General features: G+C 41.1%; 32 non-coding genes across 32 annotated transcripts; all 32 read left to right on the top strand.

Moving 5' to 3' along the window:
- The first annotated feature begins 812 nt into the window (after positions 1–812).
- trnav-uac (transfer RNA valine (anticodon UAC)) lies at positions 813–885 on the top strand. The gene has a single exon. It is a non-coding gene; the product is annotated as a tRNA-Val (tRNA).
- A 256-nt stretch (positions 886–1,141) lies between these two features.
- Positions 1,142–1,214, top strand: trnav-uac (transfer RNA valine (anticodon UAC)). The gene has a single exon. It is a non-coding gene; the product is annotated as a tRNA-Val (tRNA).
- Positions 1,215–1,737: 523 nt separating this feature from the next.
- Positions 1,738–1,810, top strand: trnav-cac (transfer RNA valine (anticodon CAC)). Its single transcript has one exon. It is a non-coding gene; the product is annotated as a tRNA-Val (tRNA).
- Positions 1,811–2,002: 192 nt separating this feature from the next.
- Positions 2,003–2,075, top strand: trnav-aac (transfer RNA valine (anticodon AAC)). The gene has a single exon. It is a non-coding gene; the product is annotated as a tRNA-Val (tRNA).
- A 373-nt stretch (positions 2,076–2,448) lies between these two features.
- On the top strand, positions 2,449–2,521 carry trnav-uac (transfer RNA valine (anticodon UAC)). Its single transcript has one exon. It is a non-coding gene; the product is annotated as a tRNA-Val (tRNA).
- A 1,241-nt stretch (positions 2,522–3,762) lies between these two features.
- Positions 3,763–3,835, top strand: trnaf-aaa (transfer RNA phenylalanine (anticodon AAA)). Its single transcript has one exon. It is a non-coding gene; the product is annotated as a tRNA-Phe (tRNA).
- A 711-nt stretch (positions 3,836–4,546) lies between these two features.
- trnav-uac (transfer RNA valine (anticodon UAC)) lies at positions 4,547–4,619 on the top strand. The gene has a single exon. It is a non-coding gene; the product is annotated as a tRNA-Val (tRNA).
- A 256-nt stretch (positions 4,620–4,875) lies between these two features.
- On the top strand, positions 4,876–4,948 carry trnav-uac (transfer RNA valine (anticodon UAC)). Its single transcript has one exon. It is a non-coding gene; the product is annotated as a tRNA-Val (tRNA).
- Positions 4,949–6,252: 1,304 nt separating this feature from the next.
- On the top strand, positions 6,253–6,325 carry trnav-uac (transfer RNA valine (anticodon UAC)). The gene has a single exon. It is a non-coding gene; the product is annotated as a tRNA-Val (tRNA).
- Positions 6,326–6,848: 523 nt separating this feature from the next.
- Positions 6,849–6,921, top strand: trnav-cac (transfer RNA valine (anticodon CAC)). The gene has a single exon. It is a non-coding gene; the product is annotated as a tRNA-Val (tRNA).
- Positions 6,922–7,113: 192 nt separating this feature from the next.
- On the top strand, positions 7,114–7,186 carry trnav-aac (transfer RNA valine (anticodon AAC)). Its single transcript has one exon. It is a non-coding gene; the product is annotated as a tRNA-Val (tRNA).
- A 256-nt stretch (positions 7,187–7,442) lies between these two features.
- Positions 7,443–7,515, top strand: trnav-uac (transfer RNA valine (anticodon UAC)). The gene has a single exon. It is a non-coding gene; the product is annotated as a tRNA-Val (tRNA).
- A 523-nt stretch (positions 7,516–8,038) lies between these two features.
- On the top strand, positions 8,039–8,111 carry trnav-cac (transfer RNA valine (anticodon CAC)). Its single transcript has one exon. It is a non-coding gene; the product is annotated as a tRNA-Val (tRNA).
- Positions 8,112–8,644: 533 nt separating this feature from the next.
- Positions 8,645–8,717, top strand: trnav-cac (transfer RNA valine (anticodon CAC)). Its single transcript has one exon. It is a non-coding gene; the product is annotated as a tRNA-Val (tRNA).
- A 192-nt stretch (positions 8,718–8,909) lies between these two features.
- On the top strand, positions 8,910–8,982 carry trnav-aac (transfer RNA valine (anticodon AAC)). Its single transcript has one exon. It is a non-coding gene; the product is annotated as a tRNA-Val (tRNA).
- Positions 8,983–9,981: 999 nt separating this feature from the next.
- On the top strand, positions 9,982–10,054 carry trnav-uac (transfer RNA valine (anticodon UAC)). Its single transcript has one exon. It is a non-coding gene; the product is annotated as a tRNA-Val (tRNA).
- Positions 10,055–10,765: 711 nt separating this feature from the next.
- Positions 10,766–10,838, top strand: trnav-uac (transfer RNA valine (anticodon UAC)). Its single transcript has one exon. It is a non-coding gene; the product is annotated as a tRNA-Val (tRNA).
- Positions 10,839–11,361: 523 nt separating this feature from the next.
- On the top strand, positions 11,362–11,434 carry trnav-cac (transfer RNA valine (anticodon CAC)). Its single transcript has one exon. It is a non-coding gene; the product is annotated as a tRNA-Val (tRNA).
- A 711-nt stretch (positions 11,435–12,145) lies between these two features.
- trnav-uac (transfer RNA valine (anticodon UAC)) lies at positions 12,146–12,218 on the top strand. Its single transcript has one exon. It is a non-coding gene; the product is annotated as a tRNA-Val (tRNA).
- Positions 12,219–12,741: 523 nt separating this feature from the next.
- trnav-cac (transfer RNA valine (anticodon CAC)) lies at positions 12,742–12,814 on the top strand. The gene has a single exon. It is a non-coding gene; the product is annotated as a tRNA-Val (tRNA).
- Positions 12,815–14,415: 1,601 nt separating this feature from the next.
- Positions 14,416–14,488, top strand: trnav-aac (transfer RNA valine (anticodon AAC)). Its single transcript has one exon. It is a non-coding gene; the product is annotated as a tRNA-Val (tRNA).
- A 373-nt stretch (positions 14,489–14,861) lies between these two features.
- On the top strand, positions 14,862–14,934 carry trnav-aac (transfer RNA valine (anticodon AAC)). The gene has a single exon. It is a non-coding gene; the product is annotated as a tRNA-Val (tRNA).
- A 437-nt stretch (positions 14,935–15,371) lies between these two features.
- trnav-uac (transfer RNA valine (anticodon UAC)) lies at positions 15,372–15,444 on the top strand. Its single transcript has one exon. It is a non-coding gene; the product is annotated as a tRNA-Val (tRNA).
- Positions 15,445–16,155: 711 nt separating this feature from the next.
- trnav-uac (transfer RNA valine (anticodon UAC)) lies at positions 16,156–16,228 on the top strand. Its single transcript has one exon. It is a non-coding gene; the product is annotated as a tRNA-Val (tRNA).
- A 256-nt stretch (positions 16,229–16,484) lies between these two features.
- On the top strand, positions 16,485–16,557 carry trnav-uac (transfer RNA valine (anticodon UAC)). Its single transcript has one exon. It is a non-coding gene; the product is annotated as a tRNA-Val (tRNA).
- A 523-nt stretch (positions 16,558–17,080) lies between these two features.
- trnav-cac (transfer RNA valine (anticodon CAC)) lies at positions 17,081–17,153 on the top strand. Its single transcript has one exon. It is a non-coding gene; the product is annotated as a tRNA-Val (tRNA).
- A 1,601-nt stretch (positions 17,154–18,754) lies between these two features.
- On the top strand, positions 18,755–18,827 carry trnav-aac (transfer RNA valine (anticodon AAC)). The gene has a single exon. It is a non-coding gene; the product is annotated as a tRNA-Val (tRNA).
- A 1,751-nt stretch (positions 18,828–20,578) lies between these two features.
- trnav-uac (transfer RNA valine (anticodon UAC)) lies at positions 20,579–20,651 on the top strand. Its single transcript has one exon. It is a non-coding gene; the product is annotated as a tRNA-Val (tRNA).
- Positions 20,652–21,174: 523 nt separating this feature from the next.
- Positions 21,175–21,247, top strand: trnav-cac (transfer RNA valine (anticodon CAC)). Its single transcript has one exon. It is a non-coding gene; the product is annotated as a tRNA-Val (tRNA).
- Positions 21,248–23,061: 1,814 nt separating this feature from the next.
- On the top strand, positions 23,062–23,134 carry trnav-uac (transfer RNA valine (anticodon UAC)). Its single transcript has one exon. It is a non-coding gene; the product is annotated as a tRNA-Val (tRNA).
- Positions 23,135–23,657: 523 nt separating this feature from the next.
- On the top strand, positions 23,658–23,730 carry trnav-cac (transfer RNA valine (anticodon CAC)). The gene has a single exon. It is a non-coding gene; the product is annotated as a tRNA-Val (tRNA).
- Positions 23,731–25,331: 1,601 nt separating this feature from the next.
- On the top strand, positions 25,332–25,404 carry trnav-aac (transfer RNA valine (anticodon AAC)). Its single transcript has one exon. It is a non-coding gene; the product is annotated as a tRNA-Val (tRNA).
- The last annotated feature ends 159 nt before the right edge of the window (positions 25,405–25,563 follow it).

The raw sequence follows: 25,563 nt of genomic DNA, 5'->3' as shown, positions 1-25,563 counted from the left end.
TTACTGGCAAATTTATGCGAAATTCAGAGTTTCTGTAGTGTAGTGGTTATCACGTTCGCCTAACACGCGAAAGGTCCTCGTTTCGAAACCGAGCAGAAACATAGTCTGCTTTAAGCCATAGAGTGGAATATAATGACAAGGTAACCAAACCTTTAAGCATTCAATGCACGGTTTCGTAGACAAGGCTTAAGACTAGTCCCAGACTAAGATGATTGTTTGAGATTCCTTAACTGAAAAATCTTGCCCTGAAACACCTTAAAATTTGTGACTGGCAAATTTATGCCAATTTCAGAGTTTCTGTAGTGTAATGGTTATCACGTTCGCCTAACACGCGAAGGGTCCTCGGTTCGAGACCGAGCAGAAACAGTTTTCAGGTTTTGGCGTCAACCAGAGCAAATTCCATCGGTGTAAAACGTAGCTGCACTGCGTATCGGCCTGATTGAAAGCTTTTTGGGATTGTCAAATTCAGCCTCTATTATGTCACGTACTATGTTCTTTTAATGACTGTCGCATTCTCCTGACGTGAAAGGTCCCTAGTCGAAACCGAGCAGAATAATCGCCTTCTTTAAGTCATATGGTTAAACGTAATTACAAGCTAAACAAAATTTAAAGCATTTAATGCCAAGTTTTGTAGACAAGGCTTAAGACTAGTCCCAGACTAAGATGAATGTTCGAGATGTCTTACCTGAATAAACTTGACCTGGAATACCTTCAAATTTGTGACTGGCAAGTTTCTTGCCAAAGTCAGACAATAGTTGCGTGGTCTGTTTTAAACCAGCGCCAGGTTGACGACGTACGCAGGAATTGTCCACGTTTCTGTAGTGTAGTGGTTATCACGTTTGCTTTACACGCAAAAGGTCCTCGGTTCGAAACCGAGCAGAAACATAGTCTGCTTTAAGCCATAGAGTGGAATATAATGACAAGGTAACCAAACCTTTAAGCATTCAATGCACGGTTTCGTAGACAAGGCTTAAGACTAGTCCCATACTAAGATGAATGTTCGAGATGTCTTACCTTAATAAACTTGACCTGGAATACCTTCAAATTTGTGACTGGCAAGTTTCTTGCCAAAGTCAGACAATACTTGCGTGGTCTGTTTTAAACCAGCGGCAGTTTGACGACGTACGCAGGAATTGTCCACGTTTCTGTAGTGTAGTGGTTATCACGTTTGCTTTACACGCAAAAGGTCCTCGGTTCGAAACCGAGCAGAAACATAGTCTGCTTTAAGCCATAGAGTGGAATATAATGACAAGGTAACCAAACCTTTAAGCATTCAATGCACGGTTTCGTAGACAAGGCTTAAGACTAGTCCCAGACTAAGATGATTGTTTGAGATTCCTTAACTGAAAAATCTTGCCCTGAAACACCTTAAAATTTGTGACTGGCAAATTTATGCCAATTTCAGAGTTTCTGTAGTGCAGTGGTTATCACGTTCGCCTAACACGCGAAAGGTCCTCGTTTCGAAACCGAACAGAAACATAGTCTGTTTTAAGCCATAGAGTGGAATATAATGACAAGGTAACCAAACCTTTAAGCATTCAATGCACGGTTTTGTAGACTGTCGAAATTCAGCCTCTATTATGTCACGTACTATGTTCTTTTAGTGACTGTCGCATTCCCCTGACGCATTGCACCTTCAAATTTGTGACTGGCAAGTTTCTTGCCAAAGTCAGACAATGCTTGGGTGGTCTGTTTTAAACCAGCGCCAGTTTGACGACGTACGCAGGAATTGTCCACGTTTCTGTAGTGTAGTGGTTATCACGTTTGCTTCACACGCAAAAGGTCCTCGGTTCGAAACCGAGCAGAAACATAGTCTGCTTTAAGCCATAGAGTGGAATATAATGACAAGGTAACCAAACCTTTAAGCATTCAATGCACGGTTTCGTAGACAAGGCTTAAGACTAGTCCCAGACTAAGATGAGTGTTTGAGATTTCTTAACTGAAAAATCTTGCCCTGAAACACCTTAAAATTTGTGACTGGCAAATTTATGCCAAATTCAGAGTTTCTGTAGTGTAGTGGTTATCACGTTCGCCTAACACGCGAAAGGTCCTCGGTTCGAAACCGAGCAGAAACATAGTCTGTTTTAAGCCATAGAGTGGAATATAATGACAAGGTAACCAAACCTTTAAGCATTCAATGAACGGTTTTTATAGACAGTCGAAATTCAGCCTCTATTATGTTACAAGCTATGTTCTTTTAGTGACTGTCGCATTCTCCTGACGTGAAAGGTCCCTAGTCGAAACCGAGCAGAAACATAGTCTGCTTTAAGCCATAGAGTGGAATATAATGACAAGGTAACCAAACCTTTAAGCATTCAATGCACGGTTTCGTAGACAAGGCTTAAGACTAGTCCCAGACTAAGATGATTGTTTGAGATTCCTTAACTGAAAAATCTTGCCCTGAAACACCTTAAAATTTGTTACTGGCAAATTTATGCGAAATTCAGAGTTTCTGTAGTGTAGTGGTTATCACGTTTGCTTTACACGCAAAAGGTCCTCGGTTCGAAACCGAGCAGAAACATAGTCTGCTTTGTGCCATAGAGTGGAATATAATGACAAGGTAACCAAACCTTTAAGCATTCAATGCACGGTTTCGTAGACAAGGCTTAAGACTAGTCCCAGACTAAGATGAGTGTTTGAGATTTCTTAACTGAAAAATCTTGCCCAGAAACACCTTAAAATTTGTGACTGGCAAATTTATGCGAAATTCAGAGTTTCTGTAGCGTATTGGTTATCACGTTCGCCTAACACGCGAAGGGTCCTCGGTTCGAGACCGAGCAGAAACAGTTTTCAGGTTTTGGCGTCAACCAGAGCAAATTCCATCGGTGTAAAACGTAGCTGCACTGCGTATCGGCCTGATTGAAAGCTTTTTGGGATTGTCAAATTCAGCCTCTATTATGTCACGTACTATGTTCTTTTAATGACTGTCCCATTCTCCTGACGTGAAAGGTCCCTAGTCGAAACCGAGCAGAATAATCGCCTTCTTTAAGTCATATGGTTAAACGTAATTACAAGCTAAACAAAATTTAAAGCATTTAATGCCAAGTTTTGTAGACAAGGCTTAAGACTAGTCCCAGACTAAGATGAATGTTCGAGATGTCTTACCTGAATAAATTTGACCTGGAATACCTTCAAATTTGTGACTGGCAAGTTTCTTGCCAAAGTCAGACAATACTTGCGTGGTCTGTTTTAAACCAGCGCCAGTTTGACGACGTACGCAGGAATTGTCCACGTTTCTGTAGTTTAGTGGTTATCACGTTTGCTTTACACGCAAAAGGTCCTCGGTTCGAAACCGAGCAGAAACATAGTCTGCTTTAAGCCATAGAGTGGAATATAATGACAAGGTAACCAAACCTTTAAGCATTCAATGCACGGTTTCGTAGACAAGGCTTAAGACTAGTCCCAGACTAAGATGATTGTTTGAGATTCCTTAACTGAAAAATCTTGCCCTGAAACACCTTAAAATTTGTGACTGGCAAATTTATGCCAATTTCAGAGTTTCTGTAGTGTAGTGGTTATCACGTTCGCCTAACAGGCGAAAGGTCCTCGTTTCGAAACCGAGCAGAAACATAGTCTGCTTTAAGCCATAGAGTGGAATATAATGACAAGGTAACCAAACCTTTAAGCATTCAATGCACGGTTTCGTAGACAAGGCTTAAGACTAGTCCCAGACTAAGATGATTGTTTGTGATTCCTTAACTGAAAAATCTTGCCCTGAAACACCTTAAAATTTGTGACTGGCAAATTTATGCCAATTTCAGAGTTTCTGTAGTGTAGTGGTTATCACGTTCGCCTAAAACGCGAAAGGTCCTCGTTTCGAAACCGAGCAGAAACATAGTCTGCTTTAAGCCATAGAGTGGAATATAATGACAAGGTAACCAAACCTTTAAGCATTCAATGCACGGTTTCGTAGACAAGGCTTAAGACTAGTCCCAGACTAAGATGATTGTTTGAGATTCCTTAACTGAAAAATCTTGCCCTGAAACACCTTAAAATTTGTGACTGGCAAATTTATGCCAATTTCAGAGTTTCTGTAGTGTAGTGGTTATCACGTTCGCCTAACACGCGAAGGGTCCTCGGTTCGAGACCGAGCAGAAACAGTTTTCAGGTTTTGGCGTCAACCAGAGCAAATTCCATCGGTGTAAAACGTAGCTGCACTGCGTATCGGCCTGATTGAAAGCTTTTTGGGATTGTCAAATTCAGCCTCTATTATGTCACGTACTATGTTCTTTTAATGACTGTCGCATTCTCCTGACGTGAAAGGTCCCTAGTCGAAAACGAGCAGAATAATCGCCTTCTTTAAGTCATATGGTTAAACGTAATTACAAGCTAAACAAAATTTAAAGCATTTAATGCCAAGTTTTGTAGACAAGGCTTAAGACTAGTCCCAGACTAAGATGAATGTTCGAGATGTCTTACCTGAATAAACTTGACCTGGAATACATTCAAATTTGTGACTGGCAAGTTTCTTGCCAAAGTCAGACAATAGTTTCGTGGTCTGTTTTAAACCAGCGCCAGGTTGACGACGTACGCAGGAATTGTCCACGTTTCTGTAGTGTAGTGGTTATCACGTTTGCTTTACACGCAAAAGGTCCTCGGTTCGAAACCGAGCAGAAACATAGTCTGCTTTAAGCCATAGAGTGGAATATAATGACAAGGTAACCAAACCTTTAAGCATTCAATGCACGGTTTCGTAGACAAGGCTTAAGACTAGTCCCATACTAAGATGAATGTTCGAGATGTCTTACCTGAATAAACTTGACCTGGAATACCTTCAAATTTGTGACTGGCAAGTTTCTTGCCAAAGTCAGACAATACTTGCGTGGTCTGTTTTAAACCAGCGGCAGTTTGACGACGTACGCAGGAATTGTCCACGTTTCTGTAGTGTAGTGGTTATCACGTTTGCTTTACACGCAAAAGGTCCTCGGTTCGAAACCGAGCAGAAACATAGTCTGCTTTAAGCCATAGAGTGGAATATAATGACAAGGTAACCAAACCTTTAAGCATTCAATGCACGGTTTCGTAGACAAGGATTAAGACTAGTCCCAGACTAAGATGATTGTTTGAGATTCCTTAACTGAAAAATCTTGCCCTGAAACACCTTAAAATTTGTGACTGGCAAATTTATGCCAATTTCAGAGTTTCTGTAGTGTAGTGGTTATCACGTTCGCCTAACACGCGAAAGGTCCTCGTTTCGAAACCGAGCAGAAACATAGTCTGCTTTAAGCCATAGAGTGGAATATAATGACAAGGTAACCAAACCTTTAAGCATTCAATGCACGGTTTCGTAGACAAGGCTTAAGACTAGTCCCAGACTAAGATGATTGTTTGAGATTCCTTAACTGAAAAATCTTGCCCTGAAACACCTTAAAATTTGTGACTGGCAAATTTATGCCAATTTCAGAGTTTCTGTAGTGTAGTGGTTATCACGTTCGCCTAACACGCGAAGGGTCCTCGGTTCGAGACCGAGCAGAAACAGTTTTCAGGTTTTGGCGTCAACCAGAGCAAATTCCATCGGTGTAAAACGTAGCTGCACTGCGTATCGGCCTGATTGAAAGCTTTTTGGGATTGTCAAATTCAGCCTCTATTATGTCACGTACTATGTTCTTTTAATGACTGTCGCATTCTCCTGACGTGAAAGGTCCCTAGTCGAAACCGAGCAGAATAATCGCCTTCTTTAAGTCATATGGTTAAACGTAATTACAAGCTAAACAAAATTTAAAGCATTTAATGCCAAGTTTTGTAGACAAGGCTTAAGACTAGTCCCAGACTAAGATGAATGTTCGAGATGTCTTACCTGAATAAACTTGACCTGGAATACCTTCAAATTTGTGACTGGCAAGTTTCTTGCCAAAGTCAGACAATAGTTGCGTGGTCTGTTTTAAACCAGCGCCAGGTTGACGACGTACGCAGGAATTGTCCACGTTTCTGTAGTGTAGTGGTTATCACGTTTGCTTTACATGCAAAGGTCCTCGGTTCGAAACCGAGCAGAAACATAGTCTGCTTTAAGCCATAGAGTGGAATATAATGACAAGGTAACCAAACCTTTAAGCATTCAATGCACGGTTTCGTAGACAAGGCTTAAGACTAGTCCCATACTAAGATGAATGTTCGAGATGTCTTACCTTAATAAACTTGACCTGGAATACCTTCAAATTTGTGACTGGCAAGTTTCTTGCCAAAGTCAGACAATACTTGCGTGGTCTGTTTTAAACCAGCGGCAGTTTGACGACGTACGCAGGAATTGTCCACGTTTCTGTAGTGTAGTGGTTATCACGTTTGCTTTACACGCAAAAGGTCCTCGGTTCGAAACCGAGCAGAAACATAGTCTGCTTTAAGCCATAGAGTGGAATATAATGACAAGGTAACCAAACCTTTAAGCATTCAATGCACGGTTTCGTAGACGAGGCTTAAGACTAGTCCCAGACTAAGATGATTGTTTGAGATTCCTTAACTGAAAAATCTTGCCCTGAAACACCTTAAAATTTGTGACTGGCAAATTTATGCCAATTTCAGAGTTTCTGTAGTGTAGTGGTTATCACGTTCGCCTAACACGCGAAAGGTCCTCGTTTCGAAACCGAACAGAAACATAGTCTGTTTTAAGCCATAGAGTGGAATATAATGACAAGGTAACCAAAACTTTAAGCATTCAATGCACGGTTTTGTAGACTGTCGAAATTCAGCCTCTATTATGTCACGTACTATGTTCTTTTAGTGACTGTCGCATTCCCCTGACGCATTGCACCTTCAAATTTGTGACTGGCAAGTTTCTTGCCAAAGTCAGACAATGCTTGGGTGGTCTGTTTTAAACCAGCGCCAGTTTGACGACGTACGCAGGAATTGTCCACGTTTCTGTAGTGTAGTGGTTATCACGTTTGCTTCACACGCAAAAGGTCCTCGGTTCGAAACCGAGCAGAAACATAGTCTGCTTTAAGCCATAGAGTGGAATATAATGACAAGGTAACCAAACCTTTAAGCATTCAATGCACGGTTTCGTAGACAAGGCTTAAGACTAGTCCCAGACTAAGATGAGTGTTTGAGATTTCTTAACTGAAAAATCTTGCCCTGAAACACCTTAAAATTTGTGACTGGCAAATTTATGCCAAATTCAGAGTTTCTGTAGTGTAGTGGTTATCACGTTCGCCTAACACGCGAAAGGTCCTCGGTTCGAAACCGAGCAGAAACATAGTCTGTTTTAAGCCATAGAGTGGAATATAATGACAAGGTAACCAAACCTTTAAGCATTCAATGCACGGTTTCGTAGACAAGGCTTAAGACTAGTCCCATACTAAGATGAATGTTCGAGATGTCTTACCTGAATAAACTTGACCTGGAATACCTTCAAATTTGTGACTGGCAAGTTTCTTGCCAAAGTCAGACAATACTTGCGTGGTCTGTTTTAAACCAGCGGCAGTTTGACGACGTACGCAGGAATTGTCCACGTTTCTGTAGTGTAGTGGTTATCACGTTTGCTTTACACGCAAAAGGTCCTCGGTTCGAAACCGAGCAGAAACATAGTCTGCTTTAAGCCATAGAGTGGAATATAATGACAAGGTAACCAAACCTTTAAGCATTCAATGCACGGTTTCGTAGACAAGGCTTAAGACTAGTCCCAGACTAAGATGATTGTTTGAGATTCCTTAACTGAAAAATCTTGCCCTGAAACACCTTAAAATTTGTGACTGGCAAATTTATGCCAATTTCAGAGTTTCTGTAGTGTAGTGGTTATCACGTTCGCCTAACACGCGAAAGGTCCTCGTTTCGAAACCGAACAGAAACATAGTCTGTTTTAAGCCATAGAGTGGAATATAATGACAAGGTAACCAAACCTTTAAGCATTCAATGCACGGTTTTGTAGACTGTCGAAATTCAGCCTCTATTATGTCACGTACTATGTTCTTTTAGTGACTGTCGCATTCCCCTGACGCATTGCACCTTCAAATTTGTGACTGGCAAGTTTCTTGCCAAAGTCAGACAATGCTTGGGTGGTCTGTTTTAAACCAGCGCCAGTTTGACGACGTACGCAGGAATTGTCCACGTTTCTGTAGTGTAGTGGTTATCACGTTTGCTTCACACGCAAAAGGTCCTCGGTTCGAAACCGAGCAGAAACATAGTGTGCTTTAAGCCATAGAGAGCAATATAATGACAAGGTAACCAAACCTTTAAGCATTCAATGCACGGTTTCGTAGACAAGGCTTAAGACTAGTCCCAGACTAAGATGATTGTTTGAGATTCCTTAACTGAAAAATCTTGCCCTGAAACACCTTAAAATTTGTTACTGGCAAATTTATGCGAAATTCAGAGTTTCTGTAGTGTATTGGTTATCACGTTCGCCTAACACGCGAAAGGTCCTCGGTTCGAGACCGAGCAGAAAAGGTTTTCAGGTTTTGGCGTCAACCAGAGCAAATGCCATCAGTGTAAAACGTAGCTGCAATGCGTATCGGCCTGATTGAAAGCTTTTTGGGATTGTCAAATTCAGCCTCTATTATGTCACGTACTATGTTCTTTTAGTGACTGTCGCATTCCCCTGACGCATTGCACCTTCAAATTTGTGACTGGCAAGTTTCTTGCCAAAGTCAGACAATGCTTGGGTGGTCTGTTTTAAACCAGCGCCAGTTTGACGACGTACGCAGGAATTGTCCACGTTTCTGTAGTGTAGTGGTTATCACGTTTGCTTCACACGCAAAAGGTCCTCGGTTCGAAACCGAGCAGAAACATAGTCTGCTTTAAGCCATAGAGTGGAATATAATGACAAGGTAACCAAACCTTTAAGCATTCAATGCACGGTTTCGTAGACAAGGCTTAAGACTAGTCCCAGACTAAGATGAGTGTTTGAGATTTCTTAACTGAAAAATCTTGCCCTGAAACACCTTAAAATTTGCGACTGGCAAATTTATGCCAAATTCAGAGTTTCTGTAGTGTAGTGGTTATCACGTTCGCCTAACACGCGAAAGGTCCTCGGTTCGAAACCGAGCAGAAACATAGTCTGTTTTAAGCCATAGAGTGGAATATAATGACAAGGTAACCAAACCTTTAAGCATTCAATGAACGGTTTTTATAGACAGTCGAAATTCAGCCTCTATTATGTTACAAGCTATGTTCTTTTAGTGACTGTCGCATTCTCCTGACGTGAAAGGTCCCTAGTCGAAACCGAGCAGAAACATAGTCTGTTTTAAGCCATAGAGTGGAATATAATGACAAGGTAACCAAACCTTTAAGCATTCAATGCACGGTTTTGTAGACTGTCGAAATTCAGCCTCTATTATGTCACGTACTATGTTTTTTTAGTGACTGTCGCATTCTCCTGACGTGACAGGTCCCTTGTCGAAACCGAGCAGAAACATAGTCTGCTTTAAGCCATAGAGTGGAATATAATGACAAGGTAACCAAACCTTTAAGCATTCAATGCACGGTTTCGTAGACAAGGCTTAAGACTAGTCCCAGACTAAGATGAGTGTTTGAGATTTCTTAACTGAAAAATCTTGCCCTGAAACACCTTAAAATTTGTGACTGGCAAATTTATGCCAAGTTCAGAGTTTCTGTAGTGTAGTGGTTATCACGTTCGCCTAACACGCGAATTGTCCTCGGTTCGAAACCGAGCAGAAACATAGTCTGTTTTAAGCCATAAAGTGGAATATAATGACAAGGTAACCAAACCTTTAAGCATTCAATGAATGGTTTATATAGACAGTCGAAATTCAGCCTCTATTATGTTACAAGCTATGTTCTTTTAGTGACTGTCGCATTCTCCTGACGTGAAAGGTCCCTAGTCGAAACCGAGCAGAAACATAGTCTGCTTTAAGCCATAGAGTGGAATATAATGACAAGGTAAACAAACCTTTAAGCATTCAATGCACGGTTTCGTAGACAAGGCTTAAGACTAGTCCCAGACTAAGATGATTGTTTGAGATTCCTTAACTGAAAAATCTTGCCCTGAAACACCTTAAAATTTGTTACTGGCAAATTTATGCGAAATTCAGAGTTTCTGTAGTGTAGTGGTTATCACGTTTGCTTTACACGCAAAAGGTCCTCGGTTCGAAACCGAGCAGAAACATAGTCTGCTTTGTGCCATAGAGTGGAATATAATGACAAGGTAACCAAACCTTTAAGCATTCAATGCACGGTTTCGTAGACAAGGCTTAAGACTAGTCCCAGACTAAGATGAGTGTTTGAGATTTCTTAACTGAAAAATCTTGCCCAGAAACACCTTAAAATTTGTGACTGGCAAATTTATGCGAAATTCAGAGTTTCTGTAGCGTATTGGTTATCACGTTCGCCTAACACGCGAAGGGTCCTCGGTTCGAGACCGAGCAGAAACAGTTTTCAGGTTTTGGCGTCAACCAGAGCAAATTCCATCGGTGTAAAACGTAGCTGCACTGCGTATCGGCCTGATTGAAAGCTTTTTGGGATTGTCAAATTCAGCCTCTATTATGTCACGTACTATGTTCTTTTAATGACTGTCGCATTCTCCTGACGTGAAAGGTCCCTAGTCGAAACCGAGCAGAATAATCGCCTTCTTTAAGTCATATGGTTAAACGTAATTACAAGCTAAACAAAATTTAAAGCATTTAATGCCAAGTTTTGTAGACAAGGCTTAAGACTAGTCCCAGACTAAGATGAATGTTCGAGATGTCTTACCTGAATAAACTTGACCTGGAATACCTTCAAATTTGTGACTGGCAAGTTTCTTGCCAAAGTCAGACAATACTTGCGTGGTCTGTTTTAAACCAGCGCCAGTTTGACGACGTACGCAGGAATTGTCCACGTTTCTGTAGTGTAGTGGTTATCACGTTTGCTTTACACGCAAAAGGTCCTCGGTTCGAAACCGAGCAGAAACATAGTCTGCTTTAAGACATAGAGAGGAATATAATGACAAGGTAACCAAACCTTTAAGCATTCAATGCACGGTTTCGTAGACAAGGCTTAAGACTAGTCCCAGACTAAGATGATTGTTTGAGATTCCTTAACTGAAAAATCTTGCCCTGAAACACCTTAAAATTTGTGACTGGCAAATTTATGCCAATTTCAGAGTTTCTGTAGTGTAGTGGTTATCACGTTCGCCTAACACGCGAAAGGTCCTCGTTTCGAAACCGAGCAGAAACATAGTCTGTTTTAAGCCATAGAGTGGAATATAATGACAATGTAACCAAACCTTTAAGCATTCAATGCACGTTTTTTTAGACTGTCGAAATTCAGCCTCTATTATGTCACGTACTATGTTCTTTTAGTGACTGTCGCATTCCCCTGACGCATTGCACCTTCAAATTTGTGACTAGCAAGTTTCTTGCCAAAGTCAGGCAATGCTTGGGTGGTCTGTTTTAAACCAGCGCCAGTTTGACGACGTACGCAGGAATTGTCCACGTTTCTGTAGTGTAGTGGTTATCACGTTTGCTTCACACGCAAAAGGTCCTCGGTTCGAAACCGAGCAGAAACATAGTGTGCTTTCAGCCATAGAGAGCAATATAATGACAAGGTAACCAAACCTTTAAGCATTCAATGCACGGTTTCGTAGACAAGGCTTAAGACTAGTCCCAGACTAAGATGATTGTTTGAGATTCCTTAACTGAAAAATCTTGCCCTGAAACACCTTAAAATTTGTTACTGGCAAATTTATGCGAAATTCAGAGTTTCTGAAGTGTAGTGGTTATCACGTTCGCCTAACACGCGAAAGGTCCTCGGTTCGAGACCGAGCAGAAACAGTTTTCAGGTTTTGGCGTCAACCAGAGCAAATGCCATCAGTGTAAAACGTAGCTGCAATGCGTATCGGCCTGATTGAAAGCTTTTTGGGATTGTCAAATTCAGCCTCTATTATGTCACGTACTATGTTCTTTTAGTGACTTTCGCATTCTCCTGACGTGAAAGGTCCCTAGTCGAAACCGAGCAGAATAATCGCCTTCTTTAAGTCATATGGTTAAACGTAATTACAAGCTAAACAAAATTTAAAGCATTTAATGCCAAGTTTTGTAGACAAGGCTTAAGACTAGTCCCAGACTAAGATGAATGTTCGAGATGTCTTACCTGAATAAACTTGACCTGGAATACCTTCAAATTTGTGACTGGCAAGTTTCTTGCCAAAGTCAGACAATACTTGCGTGGTCTGTTTTAAACCAGCGCCAGTTTGACGACGTACGCAGGAATTGTCCACGTTTCTGTAGTGTAGTGGTTATCACGTTTGCTTTACACGCAAAAGGTCCTCGGTTCGAAACCGAGCAGAAACATAGTCTGCTTTAAGACATAGAGAGGAATATAATGACAAGGTAACCAAACCTTTAAGCATTCAATGCACGGTTTCGTAGACAAGGCTTGAGACTAGTCCCAGACTAAGATGATTGTTTGAGATTCCTTAACTGAAAAATCTTGCCCTGAAACACCTTAAAATTTGTGACTGGCAAATTTATGCCAATTTCAGAGTTTCTGTAGTGTAGTGGTTATCACGTTCGCCTAACACGCGAAAGGTCCTCGTTTCGAAACCGAGCAGAAACATAGTCTGTTTTAAGCCATAGAGTGGAATATAATGACAATGTAACCAAACCTTTAAGCATTCAATGCACGTTTTTTTAGACTGTCGAAATTCAGCCTCTATTATGTCACGTACTATGTTCTTTTAGTGACTGTCGCATTCCCCTGACGCATTGCACCTTCAAATTTGTGACTAGCAAGTTTCTTGCCAAAGTCAGACAATGCTTGGGTGGTCTGTTTTAAACCAGCGCCAGTTTGACGACGTACGCAGGAATTGTCCACGTTTCTGTAGTGTAGTGGTTATCACGTTTGCTTCACACGCAAAAGGTCCTCGGTTCGAAACCGAGCAGAAACATAGTGTGCTTTCAGCCATAGAGAGCAATATAATGACAAGGTAACCAAACCTTTAAGCATTCAATGCACGGTTTCGTAGACAAGGCTTAAGACTAGTCCCAGACTAAGATGATTGTTTGAGATTCCTTAACTGAAAAATCTTGCCCTGAAACACCTTAAAATTTGTTACTGGCAAATTTATGCGAAATTCAGAGTTTCTGTAGTGTATTGGTTATCACGTTCGCCTAACACGCGAAAGGTCCTCGGTTCGAGACCGAGCAGAAACAGTTTTCAGGTTTTGGCGTCAACCAGAGCAAATGCCATCAGTGTAAAACGTAGCTGCAATGCGTATCGGCCTGATTGAAAGCTTTTTGGGATTGTCAAATTCAGCCTCTATTATGTCACGTACTATGTTCTTTTAGTGACTTTCGCATTCTCCTGACGTGAAAGGTCCCTTGTCGAAACCGAGCAGAATAATCGCCTTCTTTAAGCCATTTGGTTAAACGTAATTACAAGCTAAACAAAACTTTAAGCATTCAATGCCCAGTTTTGTAGACAAGGCTTAAGACTAGTCCCAGACTAAGATGAATGTTCCAGATGTCTTACCTGAATAAACTTGACCTGGAATACCTTCAAATTTGTGACTGGCAAGTTTCTTGCCAAAGTCAGACAATAGTTGCGTGGTCTTTTTTAAACCAGCGCCAGGTTGACGACGTACGCAGGAATTGTCCACGTTTCTGTAGTGTAGTGGTTATCACGTTTGCTTTACATGCAAAAGTTCCTCGGTTCGAAACCGAGCAGAAACATAGTCTGCTTTAAGCCATAGAGTGGAATATAATGACAAAGTAACCAAACCTTTAAGCATTCAATGCACGGTTTCGTAGACAAGGCTTAAGACTAGTCCCAGACTAAGATGATTGTTTGAGATTCCTTAACTGAAAAATCTTGCCCTGAAACACCTTAAAATTTGTGACTGGCAAATTTATGCCAATTTCAGAGTTTCTGTAGTGTAGTGGTTATCACGTTCGCCTAACACGCGAAAGGTCCTCGTTTCGAAACCGAGCAGAAACATAGTCTGTTTTAAGCCATAGAGTGGAATACAATGACAAGGTAACCAAACCTTTAAACATTCAATGCACGGTTTTGTAGACTGTCGAAATTCAGCCTCTATTATGTCACGTACTATGTTCTTTTAGTGACTGTCGAATTCTCCTGACGTGAAAGGTCCCTAGTCGAAACCGAGCAGAAACATAGTCTGTTTTAAGCCATAGAGTGGAATATAATGACAAGGTAACCAAACCTTTAAGCATTCAATGCACGGTTTTGTAGACTGTCGAAATTCAGCCTCTATTATGTCACGTACTATGTTCTTTTAGTGACTGTCGCATTCTCCTGACGTGAAAGGTCCCTAGTCGAAACCGAGCAGAAACATAGTCTGCTTTAAGCCATAGAGTGGAATATAATGACAAGGTAACCAAACCTTTAAGCATTCAATGCACGGTTTCGTAGACAAGGCTTAAGACTAGTCCCAGACTAAGATGATTGTTTGAGATTCCTTAACTGAAAAATCTTGCCCTGAAACACCTTAAAATTTGTTACTGGCAAATTTATGCCAAGTTCAGAGTTTCTGTAGTGTAGTGGTTATCACGTTCGCCTAACACGCGAAAGGTCCTCGGTTCGAAACCGAGCAGAAACATAGTCTGTTTTAAGCCATAGAGTGGAATATAATGACAAGGTAACCAAAGCTTTAAGCATTCAATGAATGGTTCATATAGACAGTCGAAATTCAGCCTCTATTATGTTACAAGCTATGTTCTTTTAGTGACTGTCGCATTCTCCTGACGTGAAAGGTCCCTAGTCGAAACCGAGCAGAAACATAGTCTGCTTTAAGCCATAGAGTGGAATATAATGACAAGGTAACCAAACCTTTAAGCATTCAATGCACGGTTTCGTAGACAAGGCTTAAGACTAGTCCCAGACTAAGATGATTGTTTGAGATGCCTTAACTGAAAAATCTTGCCCTGAAACACCTTAAAATTTGTTACTGGCAAATTTATGCCAAGTTCAGAGTTTCTGTAGTGTAGTGGTTATCACGTTCGCCTAACACGCGAAAGGTCCTCGGTTCGAAACCGAGCAGAAACATAGTCTGTTTTAAGCCATAGAGTGGAATATAATGACAAGGTAACCAAACCTTTAAGCATTCAATGAATGGTTCATATAGACAGTCGAAATTCAGCCTCTATTATGTTACAAGCTATGTTCTTTTAGTGACTGTCGCATTCTCCTGACGTGAAAGGTCCCTAGTCGAAACCGAGCAGAAACATAGTCTGCTTTAAGCCATAGAGTGGAATATAATGACAAGGTAACCAAACCTTTAAGCATTCAATGCCAAGTTTTGTAGACAAGGCTTAAGACTAGTCCCAGACTAAGATGAATGTTCGAGATGTCTTACCTGAATAAACTTGACCTGGAATACCTTCAAATTTGTGACTGGCAAGTTTCTTGCCAAAGTCAGACAATAGTTGCGTGGTCTGTTTTAAACCAGCGCCAGGTTGACGACGTACGCAGGAATTGTCCACGTTTCTGTAGTGTAGTGGTTATCACGTTTGCTTTACACGCAAAAGGTCCTCGGTTCGAAACCGAGCAGAAACATAGTCTGCTTTAAGCCATAGAGTGGAATATAATGACAAGGTAACCAAACCTTTAAGCATTCAATGCACGGTTTCGTAGACAAGGCTTAAGACTAGTCCCAGACTAAGATGATTGTTTGAGATTCCTTAACTGAAAAATCTTGCCCTGAAACACCTTAAAATTTGTGACTGGCAAATGTATGCCAATTTCAGAGTTTCTGTAGTGTAGTGGTTATCACGTTCGCCTAACACGCGAAGGGTCCTCGGTTCGAGACCGAGCAGAAACAGTTTTCAGGTTTTGGCGTCAACCAGAGCAAATTCCATCGGTGTAAAACGTAGCTGCACTGCGTATCGGCCTGATTGAAAGCTTTTTGGGATTTTCAAATTCAGCCTCTATTATGTCACGTACTATGTTCTTTTAATGACTGTCGCATTCTCCTGACGTGAAAGGTCCCTAGTCGAAACCGAGCAGAATAATCGCCCTCTTTAAGTCATATGGTTAAACGTAATTACAAGCTAAACAAAATTTAAAGCATTTAATGCCAAGTTTTGTAGACAAGGCTTAAGACTAGTCCCAGACTAAGATGAATGTTCGAGATGTCTTACCTGAATAAACTTGACCTGGAATACCTTCAAATTTGTGACTGGCAAGTTTCTTGCCAAAGTCAGACAATAGTTGCGTGGTCTGTTTTAAACCAGCTCTAGGTTGACGACGTACGCAGGAATTGTCCACGTTTCTGTAGTGTAGTGGTTATCACGTTTGCTTTACACGCAAAAGGTCCTCGGTTCGAAACCGAGCAGAAACATAGTCTGCTTTAAGCCAAAGAGTGGAATATAATGACAAGGTAACCAAACCTTTAAGCATTCAATGCACGGTTTCGTAGACAAGGCTTAAGACTAGTCCCATAATAAGATGAATGTTCGAGATGTCTTACCTGAATAAACTTGACCTGGAATACCTTCAAATTTGTGACTGGCAAGTTTCTTGCCAAAGTCAGACAATACTTGCGTGGTCTGTTTTAAACCAGCGCCAGTTTGACGACGTACGCAGGAATTGTCCACGTTTCTGTAGTGTAGTGGTTATCACGTTTGCTTTACACGCAAAAGGTCCTCGGTTCGAAACCGAGCAGAAACATAGTCTGCTTTAAGCCATAGAGTGGAATATAATGACAAGGTAACCAAACCTTTAAGCATTCAATGCACGGTTTCGTAGACAAGGCTTAAGACTAGTCCCAGACTAAGATGATTGTTTAAGATTCCTTAACTGAAAAATCTTGCCCTGAAACACCTTAAAATTTGTGACTGGCAAATTTATGCCAATTTTAGAGTTTCTGTAGTGTAGTGGTTATCAGGTTCGCCTAACACGCGAAAGGTCCTCGTTTCGAAACCGAGCAGAAACATAGTTTGTTTTAAGCCATAGAGTGGAATATAATGACAAGGTAACCAAACCTTTAAGCATTCAATGCACGGTTTTGTAGACTGTCGAAATTCAGCCTCTATTATGTCACGTACTATGTTCTTTTAGTGACTGTCGCATTCCCCTGACGCATTGCACCTTCAAATTTGTGACTGGCAAGTTTCTTGCCAAAGTCAGACAATGCTTGGGTGGTCTGTTTTAAACCAGCGCCAGTTTGACGACGTACGCAGGAATTGTCCACGTTTCTGTAGTGTAGTGGTTATCACGTTTGCTTCACACGCAAAAGGTCCTCGGTTCGAAACCGAGCAGAAACATAGTGTGCTTTAAGCGATAGAGAGCAATATGATGACAAGGTAACCAAACCTTTAAGCATTCAATGCACGGTTTCGTAGACAAGGTTTAAGACTAGTCCCAGACTAAGATGATTGTTTGAGATTCCTTAACTGAAAAATCTTGCCCTGAAACACCTTAAAATTTGTTAGTGGCAAATTTATGCGAAATTCAGAGTTTCTGTAGTGTATTGGTTATCACGTTCGCCTAACACGTGAAAGGTCCTCGGTTCGAGACCGAGCAGAAACAGTTTTCAGGTTTTGGCGTCAACCAGAGCAAATGCCATCAGTGTAAAACGTAGCTGCAATGCGTATCGGCCTGATTGAAAGCTTTTTGGGATTGTCAAATTCAGCCTCTATTATGTCACGTACTATGTTCTTTTAGTGACTGTCGCATTCTCCTGACGTGAAAGGTCCCTAGTCGAAACCGAGCAGAATAATCGCCTTCTTTAAGCCATATGGTTAAACGTAATTACAAGCTAAACAAAACTTTAAGCATTCAATGCCCAGTTTTGTAGACAAGGCTTAAGACTAGTCCCAGACTAAGATGAATGTTCGAGATGTCTTACCTGAATAAACTTGACCTGGAATACCTTCAAATTTGTGACTGGCAAGTTTCTTGCCAAAGTCAGACAATACTTGCGTGGTCTGTTTTAAACCAGCGCCAGGTTGACGACGTACGCAGGAGTTGTCCACGTTTCTGTAGTGTAGTGGTTATCACGTTTGCTATACACGCAAAAGGTCCTCGGTTCGAAACCGAGCAGAAACATAGTCTGCTTTAAGCCATAGAGTGGAATATAATGACAAGGTAACCAAACCTTTAAGCATTCAATGCACGGTTTCGTAGACAAGGCTTAAGACTAGTCCAAGACTAAGATGATTGCTTGAGATTCCTTAACTGAAAAATCTTGCCCTGAGACACCTTAAAATTTGTGACTGGTAAATTTATGCCAAATTCAGAGTTTCTGTAGTGTAGTGGTTATCACGTTCGCCTAACACGCGAAAGGTCCTCGTTTCGAAACCGAGCAGAAACATAGTCTGTTTTAAGCCATAGACTGGAATATAATGACAAGGTAACCAAACCTTTAAGCATTCAATGCACGGTTTTGTAGACTGTCGAAATTCAGCCTCTATTATGTCACATACTATGTTCTTTTAGTGACTGTCGCATTCTCCTGACGTGAAAGGTCCCTAGTCGAAACCGAGCAGAAACATAGTCTGTTTTAAGCCATAGAGTGGAATATAATGACAAGGTAACCAAACCTTTAAGCATTCAATGCACGGTTTTGTAGACTGTCGAAATTCAGCCTCTATTATGTCACGTACTATGTTCTTTTAGTGACTGTCGCATTCTCCTGACGTGAAAGGTCCCTACTCGAAACCGAGCAGAAACATAGTCTGCTTTAAGCCATAGAGTGGAATATAATGACAAGGTAACCAAACCTTTAAGCATTCAATGCACGGTTTCGTAGACAAGGCTTAAGACTAGTCCCAGACTAAGATGAGTGTTTGAGATTTCTTAACTGAAAAATCTTGCCCTGAAACACCTTAAAATTTGTGACTGGCAAATTTATGCCAAGTTCAGAGTTTCTGTAGTGTAGTGGTTATCACGTTCGCCTAACACGCGAAAGGTCCTCGGTTCGAAACCGAGCAGAAACATAGTCTGTTTTAAGCCATAGAGTGGAATATAATGACAAGGTAACCAAACCATTAAGCATTCAATGAATGGTTCATATAGACAGTCGAAATTCAGCCTCTATTATGTTACAAGCTATGTTCTTTTAGTGACTGTCGCATTCTCCTGACGTGAAAGGTCCCTAGTCGAAACCGAGCAGAAACATAGTCTGCTTTAAGCCATAGAGTGGAATATAATGACAAGGTAACCAAACCTTTAAGCATTCAATGCACGGTTTCGTAGACAAGGCTTAAGACTAGTCCCAGACTAAGATGATTGCTTGAGATTCCTTAACTGAAAAATCTTGCCCTGAAACACCTTAAAATTTGTGACTGGCAAATTTATGCCAAATTCAGAGTTTCTGTAGTGTAGTGGTTATCACGTTCGCCTAACACGCGAAAGGTCCTCGTTTCGAAACCGAGCAGAAACATAGTCTGTTTTAAGCCATAGAGTGGAATATAATGACAAGGTAACCAAACCTTTAAGCATTCAATGCACGGTTTCGTAGACAAGGCTTAAGACTAGTCCTAGACTAAGATGATTGTTTGAGATTCCTTAACTGAAAAATCTTGCCCTGAAACACCTTAAAATTTGTTACTGGCAAATTTATGCGAAATTCAGAGTTTCTGAAGTGTAGTGGTTATCACGTTTGCTTTACACGCAAAAGGTCCTCGGTTCGAAACCGAGCAGAAACATAGTCTGCTTTATGCCATAGAGTGGAATATAATGACAAGGTAACCAAACCTTTAAGCATTCAATGCACGGTTTCGTAGATAAGGCTTAAGACTAGTCCCAGACTAAGATGAGTGTTTGAGATTTCTTAACTGAAAAATCTTGCCCTGAAACACCTTAAAATTTGTGACTTTCAAATTTATGCGAAATTCAGAGTTTCTGTAGCGTATTGGTTATCACGTTCGCCTAACACGCGAAGGGTCCTCGGTTCGAGACCGAGCAGAAACAGTTTTCAGGTTTTGGCGTCAACCAGAGCAAATGCCATCGGTGTAAAACATAGCTGCACTGCGTATCGGCCTGATTGAAAGCTTTTTGGGATTGTCAAATTCAGCCTCTATTATGTCACGTACTATGTTCTTTTAATGACTGTCGCATTCTCCTGACGTGAAAGGTCCCTAGTCGAAACCGAGCAGAATAATCGCCTTCTTTAAGTCATATGGTTAAACGTAATTACAAGCTAAACAAAACTTTAAGCATTCAATGCCCAGTTTTGTAGACAAGGCTTAAGACTAGTCCCAGACTAAGATGAATGTTCGAGATGTCTTACCTGAATAAACTTGACCTGGAATACCTTCAAATTTGTGACTGGCAAGTTTCTTGCCAAAGTCAGACAATAGTTGCGTGGTCTGTTTTAAACCAGCGCCAGGTTGACGACGTACGCAGGAATTGTCCACGTTTCTGTTTTGTAGTGGTTATCACGTTTGCTTTACACGCAAAAGGTCCTCGGTTCGAAACCGAGCAGAAACATAGTCTGCTTTAAGCCATAGAGTGGAATATAATGACAAGGTAACCAAACCTTTAAGCATTCAATGCACGGTTTCGTAGACAAGGCTTAAGACTAGTCCCATACTAAGATGAATGTTCGAGATGTCTTACCTGAATAAACTTGACCTGGAATACCTTCAAATTTGTGACTGGCAAGTTTCTTGCCAAAGTCAGACAATACTTGCGTGGTCTGTTTTAAACCAGCGCCAGTTTGACGTCGTACGCAGGAATTGTCCACGTTTCTGTAGTGTAGTGGTTATCACGTTTGCTTTACACGCAAAAGGTCCTCGGTTCGAAACCGAGCAGAAACATAGTCTGCTTTAAGCCATAGAGTGGAATATAATGACAAGGTAACCAAACCTTTAAGCATTCAATGCACGGTTTCGTAGACAAGGCTTAAGACTAGTCCCAGACTAAGATGATTGTTTGAGATTCCTTAACTGAAAAATCTTACCCTGAAACACCTTAAAATGTGTTACTGGCAAATTTATGCGAAATTCAGAGTTTCTGTAGTGTAGTGGTTATCACGTTCGCCTAACACGCGAAAGGTCCCCGGTTCGAAACCGAGCAGAAACAGAGTCTGCTTTAAGCCATAGAGTGGAATATAATGACAAGGTAACCAAACCTTTAAGCATTCAATGCACGGTTTTGTAGACTGTCGAAATTCAGCCTCTATTATGTCACGTACTATGTTCTTTTAGTGACTGTCGCATTCCCCTGACGCATTGCACCTTCAAATTTGTGACTGGCAAGTTTCTTGCCAAAGTCAGACAATGCTTGGGTGGTCTGTTTTAAACCAGCGCCAGTTTGACGACGTACGCAGGAATTGTCCACGTTTCTGTAGTGTAGTGGTTATCACGTTTGCTTCACACGCAAAAGGTCCTCGGTTCGAAACCGAGCAGAAACATAGTGTGCTTTAAGCGATAGAGAGCAATATGATGACAAGGTAACCAAACCTTTAAGCATTCAATGCACGGTTTCGTAGACAAGGCTTAAGACTAGTCCCAGACTAAGATGATTGTTTGAGATTCCTTAACTGAAAAATCTTGCCCTGAAACACCTTAAAATTTGTTAGTGGCAAATTTATGCGAAATTCAGAGTTTCTGTAGTGTATTGGTTATCACGTTCGCCTAACACGTGAAAGGTCCTCGGTTCGAGACCGAGCAGAAACAGTTTTCAGGTTTTGGCGTCAACCAGAGCAAATGCCATCAGTGTAAAACGTAGCTGCAATGCGTATCGGCCTGATTGAAAGCTTTTTGGGATTGTCAAATTCAGCCTCTATTATGTCACGTACTATGTTCTTTTAGTGACTGTCGCATTCTCCTGACGTGAAAGGTCCCTAGTCGAAACCGAGCAGAATAATCGCCTTCTTTAAGCCATATGGTTAAACGTAATTACAAGCTAAACAAAACTTTAAGCATTCAATGCCCAGTTTTGTAGACAAGGCTTAAGACTAGTCCCAGACTAAGATGAATGTTCGAGATGTCTTACCTGAATAAACTTGACCTGGAATACCTTCAAATTTGTGACTGGCAAGTTTCTTGCCAAAGTCAGACAATACTTGCGTGGTCTGTTTTAAACCAGCGCCAGGTTGACGACGTACGCAGGAGTTGTCCACGTTTCTGTAGTGTAGTGGTTATCACGTTTGCTATACACGCAAAAGGTCCTCGGTTCGAAACCGAGCAGAAACATAGTCTGCTTTAAGCCATAGAGTGGAATATAATGACAAGGTAACCAAACCTTTAAGCATTCAATGCACGGTTTCGTAGACAAGGCTTAAGACTAGTCCAAGACTAAGATGATTGCTTGAGATTCCTTAACTGAAAAATCTTGCCCTGAAACACCTTAAAATTTGTGACTGGTAAATTTATGCCAAATTCAGAGTTTCTGTAGTGTAGTGGTTATCACGTTCGCCTAACACGCGAAAGGTCCTCGTTTCGAAACCGAGCAGAAACATAGTCTGTTTTAAGCCATAGACTGGAATATAATGACAAGGTAACCAAACCTTTAAGCATTCAATGCACGGTTTTGTAGACTGTCGAAATTCAGCCTCTATTATGTCACATACTATGTTCTTTTAGTGACTGTCGCATTCTCCTGACGTGAAAGGTCCGTAGTCGAAACCGAGCAGAATAATCGCCTTCTTTAAGTCATATGGTTAAACGTAATTACAAGCTAAACAAAACTTTAAGCATTCAATGCCCAGTTTTGTAGACAAGGCTTAAGACTAGTCCCAGACTAAGATGAATGTTCGAGATGTCTTACCTGAATAAACTTGACCTGGAATACCTTCAAATTTGTGACTGGCAAGTTTCTTGCCAAAGTCAGACAATAGTTGCGTGGTCTGTTTTAAACCAGCGCCAGGTTGACGACGTACGCAGGAATTGTCCACGTTTCTGTTTTGTAGTGGTTATCACGTTTGCTTTACACGCAAAAGGTCCTCGGTTCGAAACCGAGCAGAAACATAGTCTGCTTTAAGCCATAGAGTGGAATATAATGACAAGGTAACCAAACCTTTAAGCATTCAATGCACGGTTTCGTAGACAAGGCTTAAGACTAGTCCCATACTAAGATGAATGTTCGAGATGTCTTACCTGAATAAACTTGACCTGGAATACCTTCAAATTTGTGACTGGCAAGTTTCTTGCCAAAGTCAGACAATACTTGCGTGGTCTGTTTTAAACCAGCGCCAGTTTGACGTCGTACGCAGGAATTGTCCACGTTTCTGTAGTGTAGTGGTTATCACGTTTGCTTTACACGCAAAAGGTCCTCGGTTCGAAACCGAGCAGAAACATAGTCTGCTTTAAGCCATAGAGTGGAATATAATGACAAGGTAACCAAACCTTTAAGCATTCAATGCACGGTTTCGTAGACAAGGCTTAAGACTAGTCCCAGACTAAGATGATTGTTTGAGATTCCTTAACTGAAAAATCTTACCCTGAAACACCTTAAAATGTGTTACTGGCAAATTTATGCGAAATTCAGAGTTTCTGTAGTGTAGTGGTTATCACGTTCGCCTAACACGCGAAAGGTCCCCGGTTCGAAACCGAGCAGAAACAGAGTCTGCTTTAAGCCATAGAGTGGAATATAATGACAAGGTAACCAAACCTTTAAGCATTCAATGCACGGTTTTGTAGACTGTCGAAATTCAGCCTCTATTATGTCACGTACTATGTTCTTTTAGTGACTGTCGCATTCCCCTGACGCATTGCACCTTCAAATTTGTGACTGGCAAGTTTCTTGCCAAAGTCAGACAATGCTTGGGTGGTCTGTTTTAAACCAGCGCCAGTTTGACGACGTACGCAGGAATTGTCCACGTTTCTGTAGTGTAGTGGTTATCACGTTTGCTTCACACGCAAAAGGTCCTCGGTTCGAAACCGAGCAGAAACATAGTGTGCTTTAAGCGATAGAGAGCAATATGATGACAAGGTAACCAAACCTTTAAGCATTCAATGCACGGTTTCGTAGACAAGGCTTAAGACTAGTCCCAGACTAAGATGATTGTTTGAGATTCCTTAACTGAAAAATCTTGCCCTGAAACACCTTAAAATTTGTTAGTGGCAAATTTATGCGAAATTCAGAGTTTCTGTAGTGTATTGGTTATCACGTTCGCCTAACACGTGAAAGGTCCTCGGTTCGAGACCGAGCAGAAACAGTTTTCAGGTTTTGGCGTCAACCAGAGCAAATGCCATCAGTGTAAAACGTAGCTGCAATGCGTATCGGCCTGATTGAAAGCTTTTTGGGATTGTCAAATTCAGCCTCTATTATGTCACGTACTATGTTCTTTTAGTGACTGTCGCATTCTCCTGACGTGAAAGGTCCCTAGTCGAAACCGAGCAGAATAATCGCCTTCTTTAAGCCATATGGTTAAACGTAATTACAAGCTAAACAAAACTTTAAGCATTCAATGCCCAGTTTTGTAGACAAGGCTTAAGACTAGTCCCAGACTAAGATGAATGTTCGAGATGTCTTACCTGAATAAACTTGACCTGGAATACCTTCAAATTTGTGACTGGCAAGTTTTTTGCCAAAGTCAGACAATACTTGCGTGGTCTGTTTTAAACCAGCGCCAGGATGACGACGTACGCAGGAGTTGTCCACGTTTCTGTAGTGTAGTGGTTATCACGTTTGCTATACACGCAAAAGGTCCTCGGTTCGAAACCGAGCAGAAACATAGTCTGCTTTAAGCCATAGAGTGGAATATAATGACAAGGTAACCAAACCTTTAAGCATTCAATGCACGGTTTCGTAGACAAGGCTTAAGACTAGTCCAAGACTAAGATGATTGCTTGAGATTCCTTAACTGAAAAATCTTGCCCTGAAACACCTTAAAATTTGTGACTGGTAAATTTATGCCAAATTCAGAGTTTCTGTAGTGTAGTGGTTATCACGTTCGCCTAACATGCGAAAGGTCCTCGTTTCGAAACCGAGCAGAAACATAGTCTGTTTTAAGCCATAGACTGGAATATAATGACAAGGTAACCAAACCTTTAAGCATTCAATGCACGGTTTTGTAGACTGTCGAAATTCAGCCTCTATTATGTCACATACTATGTTCTTTTAGTGACTGTCGCATTCTCCTGACGTGAAAGGTCCCTAGTCGAAACCGAGCAGAAACATAGTCTGTTTTAAGCCATAGAGTGGAATATAATGACAAGGTAACCAAACCTTTAAGCATTCAATGCACGGTTTTGTAGACTGTCGAAATTCAGCCTCTATTATGTCACGTACTATGTTCTTTTAGTGACTGTCGCATTCTCCTGACGTGAAAGGTCCCTACTCGAAACCGAGCAGAAACATAGTCTGCTTTAAGCCATAGAGTGGAATATAATGACAAGGTAACCAAACCTTTAAGCATTCAATGCACGGTTTCGTAGACAAGGCTTAAGACTAGTCCCAGACTAAGATGAGTGTTTGAGATTTCTTAACTGAAAAATCTTGCCCTGAAACACCTTAAAATTTGTGACTGGCAAATTTATGCCAAGTTCAGAGTTTCTGTAGTGTAGTGGTTATCACGTTCGCCTAACACGCGAAAGGTCCTCGGTTCGAAACCGAGCAGAAACATAGTCTGTTTTAAGCCATAGAGTGGAATATAATGACAAGGTAACCAAACCATTAAGCATTCAATGAATGGTTCATATAGACAGTCGAAATTCAGCCTCTATTATGTTACAAGCTATGTTCTTTTAGTGACTGTCGCATTCTCCTGACGTGAAAGGTCCC

This window comes from Triplophysa dalaica, chromosome 5 (genome assembly GCF_015846415.1).
Source record: "Triplophysa dalaica isolate WHDGS20190420 chromosome 5, ASM1584641v1, whole genome shotgun sequence".
NCBI classification, from domain to species: domain Eukaryota; kingdom Metazoa; phylum Chordata; class Actinopteri; order Cypriniformes; family Nemacheilidae; genus Triplophysa; species Triplophysa dalaica.
Note: the sequence above shows the minus strand (reverse complement) of the source record. Positions and strands in the feature narration are given on the sequence as shown.